Source organism: Lissotriton vulgaris, chromosome 8 (assembly GCF_964263255.1).
Source record: "Lissotriton vulgaris chromosome 8, aLisVul1.2, whole genome shotgun sequence".
In the NCBI taxonomy this organism is placed as follows: Eukaryota; Metazoa; Chordata; class Amphibia; order Caudata; family Salamandridae; genus Lissotriton; species Lissotriton vulgaris.
The window spans coordinates 1,412,592,228-1,412,606,858 of NC_141696.1; the positions used below are offsets into that span (position 1 = coordinate 1,412,592,228).

A 14,631-nucleotide genomic window follows, 5' to 3' on the forward strand; every position below is an offset into this window, starting at 1 on the left:
TTCCTTCAAAATTCTGAAGGGCCTATCACCTCCCTTACTGCACCAACTCTTGCGCCCTTACATCCCGGGCCGCACTCTGCGCTCGCTAGACCAAGAATTAGCGGTAGCCCCTCGGTTCAAACTCAGTCGGGTGGGGGGTCGCTCTTTTAAGGTGCGGGCAGCCGCACTCTGGAACGCTCTCCCTTTGAAACTCCGGACCTTTGGTGACCTGCTCTCCTTCCGCAAGGCCGCTAAAACTCATTTATTTTCTGAGCTTTGTTAAATCCTTCACTCCCCAATTTCTTAATAATTATTTCTGTTCCCCAGTTGTGTTGTGTTCGCCACCTTGTCGGTGCGCCGGGACGCTCCTTCGCTGGAGCAGCCGTGCGCAATACAAATAGCACTAACATAACATAACATAACATGCGAAAACTTTGTATAAACTCCAGTAATATGGTCAGTATGAAATTGTAGTATCATATTCAATGTGAAGAGCAGAATTACCGGTGTGCAGAACTTGAAAAGCCATTATTGTAAGAACTGCTATTAAAATGCAATATGGTGAATTGACATGGTGTAAATTCTCCCAATAAAACAAAATAATACAAGAAAACCCTTATCCGCCTTAGATTAGTATTCCAATTCCCTGTGCTTGATATCTGTAGCTCTGTTTTGAAACCTTTTCCTTTCCACTTAGTTTGCTAAACCATTCTTTGCTCTGTTAACAGGACATCGGCAGCTCACCACTTATTGAAGACAGTGTACCACCGGTAGAAGACACTAAGGTAAACTCTACTTTTACAAGCAAAGACAATATAATTAGATGTCTCTTCTATCTTGCATGCTGAAGCAGTTGTTTATGTAATACTTGGGAAGAAAGGTGGTAATCCAGTAATGATGTAAAAAAGATCACAGAGTTTACAGACTTTTTCCACGCTCAACGTAAGGCCTACTGGCCTGCTGTTACCATATATATTGCGATTGCGAGTTTGGAGATAAATATCGCCAAACCTTTCTATATTTATTGGGGAGGGGGCGGTGGGGGGGGGGGGGTAGTCCTGTGTTTACTGGAACATGTTGATTTTGGCGCAGTAAGCACCACAGTCTGCATGTTGTTCCCCAAAAATTCATAATTGTGTGGTTTTCATCACATCTCATAAATTCTGAACTCGAAGGATTTGTGTGTTATCAGGTGCAATAATTATCCCAGGACCACTTGTGATGCGGGTTTCTATTGCAAACGCTGTTTTTTGGTTCTTGAGTTTTGAGTTATGTGCTGTAATAATTTGATTGCAATCCTAAGAGAATATAGGCTTCCCTTATTCTCAACAGCTACTTTGTGTGTTACACATTTGACAACAGGTGCAGTAAGTTAAATGAACACTATGTGCCTCGGAAGGTTAGTCGGAATTTATTGCATCCAATAAAATCTGACATCCCGGAGCTCAAAATGTATTGGGGCAATAAAGTGCATCTCTTATGACTTTTTTGGGGAAATAACATACAGGTTTTGGTGAACGAATATCCACATGTAAATGTAAATGTATTTGTATTTATATAGCGCCTTCTACCCAGAGGTCTCGTAGCGCTGTATTCATACCGCTGTGGAACCCTTCCTGGCTTTCTTGTGAGATGTCCACTCCTGGGCACCCCCAAGGTGAAGCCAGGCATCCAAGCGCTGCTGGGGCCGTTGTAGAGGTTAAGCAAGCTATTGCCCAGAGTCACAGAGTGGGACCCATGATTAGACTAGGCACCGAGGCGAGAATTATCAGGTCCGGGAGATTGAGTCCAAGAGCCGCCGAGGCGGGAATTGAACCCTGGTCCCGGGCCAGACCTCTGCATCAGGGTCTGCCGCTCTAACCATTGAACCACATTTCTCCACATGGTCTGGTAGATACCAAGACTTTTCCCCCCATTAATTCCATTAGTTTTTACCTGTTGAATTTATCAGGAATTGCGGACTTTACCGCACTCGTTGAGTAGCAGGTGTGATAAACGCCGCACAACTTGAAATTCCGCTCTCTGACCTAACATGGGTTCTATGAAGGGGTTGGAATTTGCCGTCACACGTGTAGTCAATCCCTGAAATCGTGCAAGTCGAAATACTCAAATACTTTACTTTCTGTGGCACCCTTTGCACTTTTTATCAAAGTTAAAAAACCTGTGTGTGGGAATGAAACACACAAAACCTTTACTAGTTTACTCTCGGTCTGACCTTCCCTCTCCTGGTTCTCCTTTTATTTTGTTTATTAAAATCCTTTTTTTTTTTTGGGGAAGTTTTTTAAAAGTTTTTTTTATTTGTATTTTCACATTACAAATATATGACAAATAACATGTATCATCGCTTCGCGGTTGTACTCGCAGGGGCCCTCGTCATTGAGTTTTGGTTGCAGGTTTTTTTTCTGTGGGGCATACAATTTGAGGGTAGCTGCCTGCGCTTTCTTGCCCTTCTGACTTGTAAACATTTAACATAAAACATGTAGGTATTTGCGATTGTTCTAGGTTCTAATAGGTTCAACACACAACACAAAACATATAGATACTGGCGCCCCCTTCGCCGAAGACTGCAGAGTGAAAACTCATTAGTTAAGATTTATCAACCCAATAAACTACATTCTGGAGAGTGTTGTTCGTGTGTTACCGCAAGATGGTGCCACGCGACCTAAAATACATATTTCATCTAATTCACTGTGACTCCTCTTCTTGTGAATAGGTGCTGTGATATAATTCCTACCAAAAACACATCTCTTGCTTTGTATTAGAAAAAATGGAATGCTGCTCTAAAGGCAGTAACAAATTAATTATATATATTTTTTTCCCGTGAAGGTTAATACTGTGCTCTTTGGAAATGCATAAATACAAGCGTATGATTTGCCAAGAGGCAATGTGCCATACGCCACACATTCAGCCAGTCCCAACTTTTCAGCCATTCACCTACTTTCCTGTTACATACCTGACAACTTAAATAACAATCTGACCGTGTGAGAAGGGGGGGTGTGGCCTTGAAGGGGGCGGGCAGTCGTCTGGTGCCGATCTCTTGGGGTGTTTTCACACCTCTTAATGGATTTCGACTGTTCAAAGCCTCAGTAAACGAGCTGGAGAACTAGGCCTGGGCGGTAAATTCCGTTCCGCTTGCGGAATTTGTGGTATTTGGGTAAATTCGCGTTCCGCGGAGAACGCGTAATTGCCCAAAATTCTGCGTTCCGCAACTTCGCGAAATATTTTTGCTTGTTCGCGTTCTCAAAATGCGTGTTCGTGAGATATTTCCCCACGAGCACGCAAACAGCGATTGCGAACAGGAATAAAGAATTGCGAACGAGCAATTCTGCGTATTCGCAGAGAGTTGTTACCGTTTTGCGGAGATTTGCGTAACGCGATTACGCAAATTCCGCCCACCCCTATGGAGAACCACAATTTTCCGTGTTTTTTAAGTGGTTTCCCTGATACCGTGTGACATTGGATCCTCATGGGAAGACCGTGTGATGGGGACCGATATCTCGTGTCACACGGTGGCACCAACGTGTGAGTTGGCAGGTATGCTGTTGCTTGTATAGGCTTAAGAATCCCAGCATGCACAGTGTTGGCTGAAACCCCACGACATTACAAGGGACCACTTGGCGACTTTTGGTACTTGGTGACTTTTTGCACACACCAGCCACAGACGTGTCTTTTCACCCCAGAGTCTGAATGAATTACATTAGTGCCCTAGAGGCTGAGGTGCAGCTGGTGTTTGGCCCACTTTTTGCACCTTCGTGGCATTAAGTTGTTACAAAATAAGCAGCACAAGTGTCTGCGAATTCTTCTGTAGGTAGAATTTGTGTCAGTGAGCAGCGGTATTTGTGGCGCCAGGATGGGGTCAGATGTGACCTAAGGAGGAAGAACCCTTGCAGCCTTTGTTTCCAAAGGGGCCTGATTGAAAATATGAGGTGGGGAGTGTGAGAAGTTGGCCTGATATATAGTGCTCACTATTCTAGTGATCACTTTGTATCATTCCAAACGACCCTTATTGATGATTGGTTGTAAGTCAACCTTAAAGACCAGCTATCCTAGTAGCATGAACACGAGCAGTCTTTAGGCTAAACTCTAGAGGGCGTGTTAAGCCAGCTGTTTTACCATCACATTTACCCCTTGAACACCAATTGAAAGGACACCACACAAGTTGTTATAAAAATAAAGTATATTTATTAATAACAAGACTACCCTGACCTCTTTATGTGTCAGGGAGCTAACCACAATGCAAAACTATTAAGAAAATACTGCAAGTTGCACAAATAACACAAATGCCCGAGGGGCACGAAAAACCATATACTCTAAAAGTGGAATGCGAAATACTAGCAGGTAAGTAACACGATCCAGAGGCTTCAGGACCGCTAGGACTACCTTACTGAACCCTAAGGTTAGGATCAGGAGGCCTAGGGAACCCGGGTGCAGAGTGTAAACTCTTACGCGGGATGCGGGACAAAGTCTATGGATGCTAGTAATTCTAAAGTTACTGTTTCCGGACGAATCCGACTAGGTAGACTAAAAACGAAAAAGGATCTGGACACTAGGATAGTGAACCTGTGCTGGAGCACCAAAATGCTCGGGTTACCTAGCCCAGGGGCTGCGACTGCATAGGGTTCAAATGACGTCGGGAATCCTCGTTGTAGTCTATGGAGCCTGAAAGAAGATGTTGCTGGCAGGCGACCAGTGAAGATGTTCGGTGTGATCCAAGCCTGGATCAGTGATGAAGACGACCTGAAATCAGAGGGGACTCAGTTCTCAATCACTAGCCAGTGATTGTGTGGGCACCAGGATGACACCGGATAAAGTCACCGCGATCAGATGAGTGGGTGACGCTGGACTCTGCAGTCACACGGACCAGGAGGCGTTGTCGGCGACCAGGCTGAAGGTGCAAGCTGTCCCACGATGGTGTCTGCTGTCGGCGATGCTGGATCCAAGATTGGAGCAACACGCCTTGGCAAAGGCAAGCCCACGCGGTGGAGTCAAGATGGCGTCTGGAGTGGACCAGGAGGGTCCAGGGCACTTCTTGTTGAACAAGGAGCAAGGGCCAGTCTAGAGGACCTAGACCAGCGGTGAAAACGTGGTACGTCGTCAGGAGGGCCACTAGCCAACGGGCAAGTGACCGGACAACGTGGCAAGCAGCAAATAAGCAGAAGGGCCCCACGCAGATCTCGTGGATGCTGGGGGGCTGGACTTCGGTGCTGGAGCTGCTCAGGGTTGGGGCTTCTCAAACCCCAGTGCACTCACTCGAGGATCCCTCGGCGGCCGTGCTGGTTAAGCGTCATGCAGGTCTTGAAGATAGCCGGTCCCACAGGTCTCGTCGCACCCACGAATCTCAGCTGGGCTGATGATGCAGGTAGAGGTCAGAGATGGCAGGGAATCCGGGTCTCGTCGAGCTGGTCAGTCTTGATCCGGAGGATGGACGTGCAGCAAACCGCAAGCGCTTAGGTGGTGCCTGCTGGTGCAGGGTGGCTACTCCTTAGCCACAAGGGAGAGTCTTCAGAGAATGTCAAGAGTTCCTTTCGTGGAAAGTAGTTCAAGATTCAAGATTATCCAAATTGGGAAGGGTGCCCGCTCCTAACTTTATTCTAAGAAAAGGGTCTGGCACGCGACTAGGTCCTGCCCATGGGTGGGACCAGGAGGGGGGTGGTTACACCCCTCTCCTTTGTCCGGTCTCTCCCCAGCTCAGGGGCTGGTGTGCCCCTGGAACTGGTTTGAGCCGGCATATGCACAGTGAGCACCGGGGTGCCTCTTGCAGTCACCTTCCTCTCATCCCTGCCTACCTGGGATACACAAAGTCCTGTCTGGGATGGTGCTAACACCGCCCCTGACAGGAAACCCTTTGTCCGAGTCCTCCTCGCTGGAAGGACTCCCAGCAGCAGGAGATCAGACTTGTGTCTGTTTGTGGCAGCATCCATTTTGTGATGCTGAGGCTCGAGTTAACTTTAACAGGGGTTCACAGTTACATACATGTCGTGTCCCTCTGGAAGGGTGGAATGCTAACCCCGTCGCCAGAATTGGCGAGGGGTTAGTATTCCAATTCGTATGACACCTTACTCGACATGTTTTGATAATGCTATGCCAAAGTTAGCATTTGACCGCAAGGTTCATAATGCACTTAAGAGTATATGGTATAGCGTTATCATGGAACAGCTATTAGGACTTGGTTCCACAAGCTGCAAACGGGCTCAGCTCATACCAGAGCACCATCTCACATAATTCCAAGCACTCTGCCTACAGGATTGATAAGGCCTGCCATAGGAGTGACTGATAGGAATATATGTGTCCATTTTAGGGTTAGATATAGGAATACTATATCTAAACCAAAGGGTGATTACACCACCTTGCCCCAGCTGTCGTGCAGCCAGTTGTGTCAGATTTGGTGGGCCAGCCAGGGGTGGCATAATACATGCTGCAGCCCCTGGTAGGCCCTGGGTGCACCTATGCCCTGGGTACCTAAGGTACACTGTACAGGGGCTGATAAGGTGACTCAGTATCCAATTAGATATGTACCTAGAGTACATGGAATCCATTTTACAGACAGAGCAGTGGGCCTGGGGTCCTGAATAGCAGGGCCCCAGGTCAACTAAGTCGAAAAACCAGCAAAACACCAGGCAAACAGTTGGGGGCAACCATAGTCAGATATCCACCTTCCAACATAACCCCTCTCCCCCCCCCCCCCCCAAACGAAAGGAGATAAGGCTATCCTTGACCAGGTAAGCCTATATTGCCTGAGTGGCCATATGAGGTGGTATATGCACTGGCATGGTTACCCCCTATCTTATGGTCCACTAAGCAATCCCTCACCCTAAGGGTATCTGAGGGTCTCCACCATAGGGAATCTCTACCTGTGGTGTGTTTTGGCAAAGTAAAAGGCTGGTGCTGGGATGGAGTACTGAAGTGAGACTCCACTAATGTTGGGCTCAACTTCCTCCAATCATTATCCACCATATATGCCTTTCTTTCCAGGACTGAGTTGCTGTATGCTCTCAGGGTCACCCTCTGGCTACCTAAAGCTGGAGGCTGGGTCCCTCTGTTTGGCTTACTGGAGGGACAGGTCAGGTTTGGGGTTTTTAGGTCCCAGGTTTGGCTGTGCCCAACAGTGTCCATCTGTGGGAGGTCCCTAGCTAATTTTAAGGGGGATCCCTCAGGAGTTTGTTTTAGTTTCACTAGGCTAGGACTACTAGCTTCAGTGCCCTTAATCTGTTGATTGGGGAGTTCTTTTGGACAGGGGGCCCTTTGGGGTCCACCACTGGCCTCCCTGACCTCTACAGCCCTGGGCTGACTGAGGCAGGGTAGAGAGGGGCAGGTTACCTGCTCCAGACTGGGTCCCACCTTGGAAGGGTCCACTGACATCAGGGGTTCTGCCAGGCTATTCCTGACTACCTCTGGGGCAGTTTCTTCACAAGGGGTCAGATCAGTTCCCTGATGAGGCTGATCCTTTCCTAAAGTCTGGTGGGAGGGAGATTTCTCTTCCTCCTCAATGCTCTCTGTCTGAGTGGAGTGATCCATAGTTTCAGGCTTCACAACACTATTATCTGTCTGAGTTTGAGCTGTGGCCATCACAACTCCACCAACCTTTTCAGGAAGGGACTCGGTTTGGGTATGGGCTGTTACCAACACAGCCGTGCCAACCTGTTCAGGGAAGGAATCTGTCTGAGATTGGGCTGTGACTGGCGCAGCCCTCCTGACCTGTTCTGGGAGGACATCTTGGACTGGGGCTGTGGCTATCACTGCCCCACTAACCTTACCATGGAGGTTTACCATTTTAAAATGGGTTTCTTGCTCTACCTCAGCCCAGGCTGAGATTTCTAAATCATTCCCCAGTAGGCAATCTACAGGCAAGTTTGATGACACTGCCACTCTTTTGGGGCCAGTGACACCTCCGCAGCTGAGATTGGCCACTGCTATGGGATGATCTCTCTGCACTCCATCAATGTTGGTTACCTGGTATGTGGCTCCAGGTATAAGTTGCCTTGAGGGGACTAGGCTCTCAGTCACCATGGTGATGCTAGCCCCTGTGTCTCTGTAGGCCTCAACTTTTGAACCATTGATGAGGGGCTCCTGTCTGTACTTGTCGAAAGTGTTGAGACAAGCTGTGAAGTTGGCAAACCCCATGCCAGTCTCACAGCCAAGAGTATCTAAGTTTGGGGACCTGGTTAGGCCAGAGTCCCCAGGAACTCCCAAAGTAAATGCACTCAAATTCTTGGGGGCACTCCCACCACCTGGGGGATTACTACTAGTAGCAACAGGAGGCTTGGAAGTGTTACTTGGGGGTATGTTCTCCTAATTGTCGTTGGCCCTTGGGCAACTGCTGTCAGTTTTGTAATGGCCTACCTGTTTGCAGGTATGACAATAAGGTTTCTTTTGGGTATAGGAAGGATTCTGGGACCCACCCCTTTCAGAGGATTTTTGGGGCCCTGATGTGGTTTGATCAGAAGATTTATTCCCACCCTTCTCTTGAGGCTTGGTTGATTCTTTCTTTTGGTCACCACCCTGGTTCTTAGGCCTAATCCTGGTTCTGACCCATTTGTCTGCCCTCTTACCCAATTCTTGTGGAGAGGTCAGATCAGAGTCTACCAGGTGCTGGTGTAATAACTGGTTCTGACAATTATTTAAGACTTGCTCTCTCATAATAAGATTATACAATCCTGTGAAGTCAGTAACTTTACTACCCAATAGCCAGCCTTCTAGAGTCTTAGTGGCACAATCAATAAAGTCAGTCCAATCCTGAGACTGAGTTTTCTGGGTGTCTCTGAACAGCAACCTGTACTGCTCAGTTGTTAAGCCAAACCCATCAATCAGTGTATTCCTCAGGACTTGGTAATTGTTAGCATCCTCAGCTCTAGTAGTGAGGAGCTTATCTCTACCTTTACCTTCAAAGGAGAGCCACAGTATAGCTGCCCACTGACTCTGGGGGATGCACTGGACAGTGCAGTCCCTCTCCAAAGCAGTCAATTCAATTCAATTCAAAAAGCTTTTATTCGATTTGTACATACAAATCATACAAGCAGAAATACATAATTGAAATATTAAAAAGGACGCCATATAGTCATTCCTAAAAAGAAGAAAAAGAGGCTAAAGTGCATCAAGTAGAAAGTGATCATGCCTCTATAGGTCATCATGTTATTACAAAATACGAACATTCTTACAATGACTAGCTGGGGATCAGTAGGAGTTGCTCACTAGGCTTTTCATGGGAACTGTACATTAAAATTATTAAGTAAGCATTCAATACAGTGGACCACTTTATGTTTTATAATACCTTAATTACAGGAATTGATATGGATCATAAAAGTGAGAGCATATATATACAGACAGGAGTGTTTAACAGTAATATCATCATTAACAGATCCTGGCAGCTGTATAGCATAAGTACAGACAGGTAAGTAAACAAAATTATAATACAATACTTTTCCTGGCAGCTGTACATTTTAAAATATAAGTAGCCAAAAAGAAACAAGTCTCCTCGTTCTCTAGTGAAGATAAAAATATCAATGCTGTTTGTGTGGTACAAATGTTATATTTGATAAAAATGGGTTTAAGGTATTTTAACCTAAAAAACTGATAAAATTTACAAAAAAGCAAGAAATGGCAACTACTTTGCCTGGAGGTGCTATCGCATGGACAGGGTATGTTTGAACTAGTTTTAGTGTTTGGAAAGGCAACCAAGTGGTGTACAGTGCCCAATCTAACCCGTGTTAGGACATACTGGTGAGAAGGGCGAGTCACAAATACAAGATAGGGTTGTAATCCGGGTGCTAGATTTAGGTCTTTATAAAATTTCATAGTAACAAGATTGCCAACGGCTTTGTCTCGTTCGGCCTTTCGAAAATTATGGAACGTAATCTTAATTTCTTTTTTTGAAATGGAGACAACCTTTTCAGGCTCACGGAACACATCAATGTTAAAAAGAAGTAGATACCAACGATGTATGTATCTTAACCACAATACACGTGAGGAGTGATCCAAACCTATACAATCAAGGATAATGTCCTTGGTGAATCGAGTCTCTGGCTTAGCCCAAATAGAACGCCACAATAAGAGTGGCCGCACTGCTGCTAAGTCAGAAATATACTCGATCCCAACTTCTTCATGGATCAACTGGGTGGAGGCAGAAGGGGGAACACATAACAGCCTCCTTAAGAACTTGTTTTCCTCCTTCTGCAGGGAAATACCCTCACAGTGACCCCATACCCCTGCCCCATACAGAGCAGAGGAAACACAACATACATTGTATATGTTCACCATATCAGAGATACTTCGTGAGCCGAGTTTGGAGGCAAAACGAAATATGCTACTAGTGGACCGTAGCATTTTTATTTTTACGGCATCAAATTCCGCGTTCCAAGACCCACTATTATTATATGTTATTCCCAGATAACAAAAGGATTTAACAGAAGTTAGCTTTTCCTTGTCAAGGAAGAAGGTATGCTTAACCTGCTTGGCTGCCTGACCACATGACATTACGTATGTCTTAGTTTTATTCACACGAAGCCGCCTAGCTTGAATGAATTGCATGAAATTATCAATTAGGCGCTGAAGGCCCAACTGTGTTCGAGATAAAAGGACAGCGTCATCCGCATAAAGTAACAGCGGAACAGGTTTACCATCAATCAAAGGGGCATCTGCTGGGATGTCAGTCAGGGATCGGTCAACACCATTAATGAAAAGGGAAAATAAAAGCGGGGCTAAAACACAACCCTGACGTATGCCCCGAGACACTCTAAAAAACGGGGTACATTCACCAAGGGTGCCATAGCGGACTTTACATGAAAGTTTTTCATACAATCTAGCTAAAAAATTCACTATTTCCCTTGGTGCCCCTGCATCAAGCAGAACCTCCCAGAGAATATTATGGTTAACTAAATCAAATGCGCTGCTCAGATCAGCAAAACATAAAAAGAGGTTACCACTTTTAGCCACAGTATATTTACTGATTAAAAGGTCCAGATTTACGCATTGGTCCAGTGTACCCAGGCCTTTGCGAAAGCCATATTGGACTCTAGTTAAAATGTTAAAATCAGTTGCCCAGTCTTCTAGCCTCTTCAGCAAAATCCTACTCATCACCTTTACAGAGGCGTCCAATAATGAAATTGGACGATAATTAGAGGCCTCTGACTTGTCACCTTTCTTATGTAGAGGAATGATGATCGATTGACCCCAAGTAGAAGGAAATTCACTTTCAGCTGCACAATTAAAAACCCGCGTCAAAATGGGAGCCCATAACGCTATTTCGTCTTTGTATAAATCCAGCGGAACCCCATCAGGGCCAGGGGCCTTGCTTCCTTTACTTAAAGAGATAGCTTCCTGGCATTCATCTAGTGTTATATCCATCGAAAGGGGCAACCATGGGCTTAGATCTGGTGGAGATAACTCAGAGGTTGACCTTTCTGGATTAAATATTTTAGAAAAATGGGTAACCCAGTCGCTACATGCCACGTGAGAGGTCAGTTCTGGAACATTTTCTTTATTGAGAAACGGGCTATTAATTGTTTCCCAATAAAGTTTACTGTTTTTGGTCTCAGCAGCCTCCCTCAGCTTGTCCCATGCCTCAGACTGTAATACCTTCTTCCTATTACCAATGGCTGTTTTATAACAGGCCCTGAGGTATTGTATCTCCGTCTTAACACGTGGTCTAGTGCCTAGCGCATTCTTTAGGTCGCGGAGGGCGACTATACATGTTTTATCAAACCACCCCTGCTTTGGACCGCCCTTAGCTGACGGGATCTTAGTAAAAATACCATCAATAATGCTATTCATGGATACAAAATAATCTATTAAGCAGCCAGAGTCACTGTCATCATCCAAACAATAACTAATTTGGTTCTTACAGAGAGTAACAACCTCCTTCTGTTTGACTTTGGAATTTAGACCAGTCCATTTGACCCTTAAGCCCTTAGGTCTAGTAGGTACTATATCATTTGTACATTTACCACCCGGAACCAATGAAGTACCATGCCCCAAGAGGGTAACACGTAAGCTATTGTGGTCACTGAGACTTTCTTCATTCACATACAAATCCGTGTAGTCTCCACTGCTAGACAGCAAAATATGATCTATGAATGAACCTGCACCTCTGCCTGTAAATGTAGGGCATGTAATTGCCCGATTATTGACATTGCAGTTTAACAGGGTCATGTCTAGCGTGACTAGCATATTATTTATAGTGGAACCATAACTGCAGTGTTGGAAGTGTTTGAAGTGGGGAGAATCCTCCCTCCCCCCCTGGTCTCCCCAATGGCTTTTTAATGCTGTATCGAAGCCACAAATGTTCCCATTGGACAGATGGCAGGGCTGCAAGTTAAAATCACCAGCCCAAACCACCTCAGCCTTTCTTTTCGAGATGTCCAGAGCCTTAATGATTTCCCTTTCTAAAGGCGGTAAAATATCCCCCCTTGTAGTATCAAAAATATTATTATAGAAATTAACAATGACTAAATCAATATTCTTCCTACACTCCATCCTAATAACTTGGCTGTATGTCCCCACGGTCATACTATATTTGACCGTACAGTCACACAGCTTGGTTGACACTAACAATAAAAGTCCCCCCTTAGCCCTTCCCGAGCTAGATTTGGTTGCTCTAAGACAGAAGGATGCATACCCTTCAATGTTAATAGGGTCTGGACACCAATTTTCCTGAAGTAGGATTAGGTCAAATCCCTCACCCAGGAAGCTGGTCCAAAAGGGTGTACCTAATTTGCCGGCAAGACCAGCGATGTTCCAAGAAATAAGAGAAATTCCTACTGGTTTACCGGGATTACCAACAACAGATAGCTCCGACTGATTTGCTGGTGGTAGAAAGGCAGGACCCTCTTCCCGAAAGGTGGTAACTGAACTTTGGCTCGGGCTAGCAGTAGTTATACATATATCAGAGCTACCCTGGTTATCTATGTACTGGGTAGGTATTGGTAGTGACAATATAGTAGATTCGTGAGGTACAGCAGGAGGCTTGACAGAGGAAGAGGAACACTCCTTATCAAGAATGGACTTAGGGATGTTTAGATCCAGTGCTTCTAGAGGGCTAAGTCAGTCTACCTCATCTAGCACGGCGTATCTGTTTGGGTGGGCGAATTGTGCAGACAAGGGGTCTTGGGAGTGGGGCGGGTCCTGCCACGTTTGTTGCCACGGGTGTTTGTCTAATTGTGGTGGCTGAAAAGATTGCTGCCATTGGTAAGCAGACTGAGGTACAGGTGGCGGAAAATGAAAAGGGTGTTGCCAGTGGGCTTTGACTTGATGCATAGGAAAAGGTGAGGCATTTGATAGTTGCTGCTGTAAATTAACATAATGTGGGAAAAAAGGGGGCGGATAAGGTGGTTGCAGCCAAGGTTTAACGGCTTGCTGTGGAAAAAACCCCGGTCCACTGTTACTTTGAAAAGTGGAACAGGGAGGGTTAGGTCGTGCAGGCTTTGGTAAAAAATACGACAAAGGAAGTGGTTTAATTTGGGTCGCAGGACCACTATTGGGTGCATTACATACATAGCTTGCTGCCCCTACATCCCTAAAATTAACAGTTATTACGTCCCCTACTATTGATTTCTTACTTCTGCCCACCCAATCCCCTCTACGCACGGTAAGAATTTCACCGTTCATGTTATTAGGTAGGGGTTTATGTAGATGGAGCCATTGAGCACATTTATTTCTAAGCTCGGTAAACGTTTCTTTTACTCCCTCTTTCAATGGGGGAACTGCTGTCAACACGACAACAAAAGGAGAAACCTCTGGTGGTAAATTAATAGACCTGAAACGTGCCTGCTTTGGCTTAGGCCCTTCAGGTTTATTTTGTGCAGAGGTTGGATTGGGTTTCCCTGCTACTTCTTTAGCTTGAATGGTTGTGGTGGCAATGTTATCAACAACTGGGTGTTGGTTCGCCAGAACAGGGACATTCTCCTTTGGAATCGATACAGTTATTGGTTGGACCGAGTTGTTCACTGTTTGCGATTCAAGGGATATAACTGGGTTCCCAGGGGCTGCAATACCTTGAACCTTAGTTGGTACGTCTTTGGGGGACTGGATGTTCGTTAAACATTCGGGGGCTAATTCTGTGGTCCCTTGTAACTGAACATGCCCTTGTCCCTGCTTTTTTTGTGGCCATTTGGAGTGTATTAAGGAAGTAAGCCTATCCACTTTAGAAATTAAAGGTTTGATTTGTGCTGCTAAAGTGGCTTCAAGGTCTAGTTTTAAATCAGTAACCATGTTTTGTACCCAGCACGGAATACCTGAAGTCATTTGTGGAGTGGGGGAAATCAAATTGTGATTCCTAACTGGTGCTTTTGCTTTACTTTTGCCCTTCGATGTAACCTTAGGCGGGTTAGGAGCCCTTCTCCGGGGAACAGTGGGTACAGGGGCTGTTTCCGCATCATTAGACCCACTCAGACTCGGCTCCCCCTTGTCAGGTGACTGGCAGGTTTCTAGATCTGGTGTAACCTCCAGGTCTTCAAAGGACGGATCCGAGTCTGATGGGGCAACCGATAGATCAACAGTATTCGGTACAGTCGGAACACTGTTAGTAGGCATAGTTACGGGTAAGGAGCAATTATTCAAAGTCTGCACCGCAGGAGATTTAACCTTTGCCAAAGGGCCCAAGGATGAGCGCCTAGCATTTGCAAGGTCCATAGAGACTCTTTTTTCCAATAATACAATACT

General features: G+C 45.7%; 1 long non-coding RNA gene across 1 annotated transcript in view; it reads left to right on the forward strand.

Annotated features, from left to right (window-relative positions):
* Window positions 1-705: 705 nt before the first annotated feature.
* Window positions 706-14,631, forward strand: part of LOC147698838 (uncharacterized) — a 154,507-nt gene continuing 140,581 nt past the window's right edge. The window contains exon 1 of the long non-coding RNA XR_015299371.1: window positions 706-764. This is a non-coding gene — a long non-coding RNA (uncharacterized LOC147698838). The remainder of the gene's footprint in view (window positions 765-14,631) is intronic.